Raw genomic sequence first — 4758 nt, 5'->3', positions numbered from 1 at the left:
TACATGTACTTAGGGTAATGATGTCCAACTCATTCCACCATCTTTCCTACCCTTTTGCCCCCTTCTTCTCCCTCTCTCCCTTTTCTCCCTTTTGCCCTATCTAAAGTTCCTCCATTCCTCCCGTGCTGCACCCTCATGGCCATTATGAGTCAGCATCTCATATCAAAGAAAACATTCTGCCTTTGTTTTGGGGGGGATTGGCTTACTTCACTTAGCATTATATTCTCCAACTCCATCCATTTACCTGCAGATGCCATGATTTTATTCTCTTTTAATGTTGAGTAATGTTCCATTGTGGATATATACCAAAGTGTCCCTATCCATTCATCTACTAAAGGGCATCTGGGTTAGTTTCACAATTTAGCTATTGTGACTTGTGCTGCTATAAACATTGATATGGCTGTGTCCTTGTGGTATTCTTTCAGGGAAAGTACTGGGAAAAGAGAACTACCAAATTATGCTATATCCATGTAGGAATATACCAGGAAGAATCCTAATTATATATGGAATTATAATGCACTTATTAAAATAATAATAACAGAAGGTAAATCAGCACAGCAAGCCGATAAGGATGAGAAAGGAGTGGAGTGAAAGGGAAAGTACTAGGAAATGAGATCAAATTATGCTATGTGCACATTAAAAATGGCATAATTAATCCCACCATTATGTATAATAATGCATCAATTAAAATAAATTAAAAGGAAGTTCTATAAGTTAAATCAAAGGCATTTCTGACCCCAAACACTTGAAGAAGCCCTGGGATAGAGCATATCCAGCATCTCTTCTATATACTATAACTATTTGGATTTATAATACGTAGACTCAAGTGAGGAAACTATTCTATAAAAATATTTCTTGGGTTAATATTGTATATGTATATTAAGTTTACTATGTGTGCCATTTCTAATTATAAAACATAATTTTACAGCAGTGAATTTGAAGTCTAAAGAAGTTCATTTGTAAGTTAAGAGCAAAAAGGAGGTAAATGATTGTTTCTATCCACAATTGGTCCCTTTATGTAAATGCTATGATGTAATAATAGTGAATATCTAGAACATCATCATTTTGTTATATTTGAATAAAAATTTGACTTGTAATATCTTTGATTGAATACTTCCAGGGAAGAAGATTCTACTACCTTCCTAAATAGCCTACTATTGTAACAAATTGTTCCTTAAAGGAAACCAACCATTTGTGAATGTTTATGGAAGGCTAACAACAGGGTAAGCATTGCCTCAAATGTCACACTGGGCAAGTTCCTCCTGATCATCAATCTTATGAACACAGCAATGAACTAAATAGGTTTAATATGAACAGATGTTTGTTGGACAGAATTGATCTCAAAGAGAAGCATTATATATTATATATATGTATATATGAGCACACACACAAAAGAGAATATATATATATATATATATATATATTCTTCTTTGTGATGAAATATATGTATATAATTAATAATAATGTAATTTATATATATACATATATGTGTGTGTGTATATATGTGTGTATGTGTGTGTGTGTATTATCCTCACAGGATATTTTGAAATATCACTTGATTATTGTTTAATGTAAATGTTCAGGATTGATGGTGGATGTTTTAGCCTGGGATTGCCAGAAAGCAGAATGAGAATTTACTGAAAATATTTTACTGGGGAGTGACATCCCAGAGAGCATAAAAAGACAGAGGAAGAGAACCAGGAAAGGATAGAGAACCAGGGAAGATGTGCTATGCAGCTGGCCACTGCTTCAAAAGAACGGCTACTTCATTCAGCAAGCCCATCTGCAAACTGTATGTCATAGGTCAGGATCCTTCACTTCAGGATGGAGAGCAGAGCATGTATCCATAGTTTCCCATCTGCCATTGTTCAAAGATTTACCACAAAGTATCTAATCTTTCACACCTTTAGGTTTCAGTTTATAGTGAATTTTCAACCAAAAATCCCTTGGGTGGGAAGTGAACTGCCAAAGCAGCCCAGGGCAAAGCACAGTCAGATTGTATCTATGTGAAGCTGGTCAGAGCCAACAGAGAAATGTTTGCCTCTCCAAAAGGGACAGAAAAAGCCCAGGGGATTTGAAGTGAAGCACAGGAGGTGTGATACAGGCCAATAACATGATTTTATTATAGTTTTCAGATTTTTTTTTTGGGGGGGGGGCTTCCTTTCCAGTGAAGACTTCAATATATCTACCTTATTCATTCTGTCTAATAGAAGATTCTCAAGTTTTCATTTGTTCTTTCTTTGAATATTTACAAATATACATTGAGTGTGCCAGGCTTTGTGAAAGGAGCTGGGGGTAAAAATGGAGTATGATAAACAAATTCTCTGCTGTCATAAAGCTCCCTGTTTGATCAACTCTGTGCTTTCAACAGTACTTGCACACAGTAGGTTATTTTTTGAAAGAAATGAAACAATATCCTAATATTATGGGGAGTATTAACACAATGAGTATTAAGTATTATGCAAATTTGAAATGACCAGAGGGATGCCCTACCAGATAAACCACTTTATGATCCTTGCAGTCAGTCTTACCTACCAGCTGTAATGGCTTATTTCTGCACTGGGAGTACAGACTGTTTACTTTATTATCTATGAGCTGCCTAGGGATAGGGAGGCTGAAATTTAGACAGATTTCTGTACTTATTGGTAAGATGTCTCTGAGGCATAAGAGAACATTTGGAGAAACTGAAATCCAGGAGCCTTACCAATAGCAGTGGCCACTCCTCCACACACCTGGCAGACTTCCCAGGCAGAAGGTGGAAGACACCCTGTCTCACTGCCAGCACTCCTTCCATGAGCATCCCAGTGGCCAAACAACTACCAGCTGACTCTTCCCAAAGTGCCTGATTTCAGGAGCCAACTCCTTCCAGCACTTCCACAGAAACACTTGGGTGGGAAATACATTGATTCATTAAAATCTTTGATGCAAAGTTAGCTGTGTTTTGTTGGTCACAAGGAAAATGCCATGTCAGGGACATATTTATATGGCAATAAACTTTTAATGCCCTAGAAAGCAGATGAATTATAATAAAATCAGAATACAATTAGACAGCCGACATTTTAGAGTGCAGGTAAATTTTCCTAGCCCTATTCATGGTTTTCTTCAGCCCAGACCCATCTTCTGGCCTTCTGACAATGAAACCCTTGGTAACATCATGCTTATTGCTCCTGAATTAGCTGATGTATGGGTTGCTGTCACTATTCCTTAATATTCCCATTAAACTCTCAGGGAAGAGGGATCAGAGCATGCCATGTGCTTTATGGGGGCAGTCAAGGCTGCTGGCTGCTGGAGTCTTTCAAGGGGCACTCCCCACTCTCCAGGAGCCTGGAGAGCCTTTGTGTAGCTGCTATGAAAACAAGTCCCAGGCCTGGAGGTTAAAGACCAGAAAGGTAAACTCAGTGGGCTCTTCAAAGGGCTTGATCTAGTGACTAAGCACATAGTCCTTCAGTGGTAACCCCTATCTTACTCCTCAAAGAGAGTTTCCTGGTTCAAAAAGAAAGTTTTCCTCTGAGAAAGAGATCTGCAAGCCTGGCTCTCCCCTGGAGCCAACTGTGCTGGGAAGAAAGTATCTGAAACAGGCAACTCATGGGTTTACAGGCTTGCATTAGAGACAGATGTGAGGTGTGTGTGTGTGTGGGGGGGGGGGGTGAGAATGGCAAGTGGGTAGTGTTAGACTTGCCTACTACAAGGGGAAGAAAGGAAAAAGTGCAAGAACACACATTGTGGGGGATGAATGTGTCCTCCTCCACAGCACCATGGGATGAAGACTGCTTTGGTGGGTAGTATGGTCAGGGAGTGTGAATATGGCAGAAGTTATTGGAACAGGAGGACTTACAGTTGGAATTGCAAATCATGAAGCCCCAAATCACTCACTCATCCCCTCCACATCTCCACAGTATCTTTTCTCCATTCACACAATCAATGTTTTAAGAAAATTTGGGGTCAAAGGAGAACATAATCCGATATGTCGCTAGTTTAATTCCCTCCTCTACAAGGTAATAGACGACCCCTAGGTTCTAAAACCATGTGGAACCCTGTCTGCAAAGAACAATTTTGTAAAGAGAAACTGAATTTTTTGATGGTATAGTCTTCACTCTACCATCTGGGGCCATAGGTAACCAATTTTAATCTCGCTATGCCTCAGTTTCCTCGTCTGCCCTAGAGGAGTAATGTGCTATCTATCTATCTATAGGGCTGGGAGGGGGAGGGGGGTCAGACGAGGTGCTGTGTGAGCTCTCTGAAGCTGGCACCATCCTCTTCCGGCAGAAAACCACGTTTGCGTTAGCCTCAAGCCCAGAAAGAGGGGTGGAGGAAAACTGAAGCTCTAAAATTAGTCGGGCTTCCAGACCCGACGCCGGGAGCGCCCTCAAGCTTTCCGCGTCTCCCGCGCAACCCCCCTCCGCTCGCCCCTCTTCCGCGCGCCACGCTCGGAGATCACTAGTCATCCCCGACGCGGATGCTTCTCTCCCCCTCGCCCCTTTCGCTCGCGGTTTGGGAGGAGGAGGTAGCGAGCGAGAAGAGAGAGGGGGAGACCAGTGTGGGGCTTGGCGGTGCGTTGGCGTCGGCTGTGATGGGGAACCCGGAGCAGCTACGCAGAGAGCAGTAGCGGCGGCGGCCGCAGCTCAGAGCAGACACGAGAGCCGGCGCTACTCCCGGCAGGCTGCGCTGTGATCTGGGCTGCGGATTGGGATCTCGAGCCCCAGTCTCTCTCCTCCCGCTGCCGTTCTCTTCCCGGCTCCCCTCCTCCGACTGCAAACC

The sequence above is a fragment of the Marmota marmota genome, unplaced genomic scaffold, assembly GCF_001458135.2.
Source record: "Marmota marmota marmota unplaced genomic scaffold, marMar, whole genome shotgun sequence".
In the NCBI taxonomy this organism is placed as follows: Eukaryota; Metazoa; Chordata; class Mammalia; order Rodentia; family Sciuridae; genus Marmota; species Marmota marmota.
The sequence above is the reverse complement of the archived record's forward strand: the minus strand, read 5'-3'. Positions refer to the sequence as shown.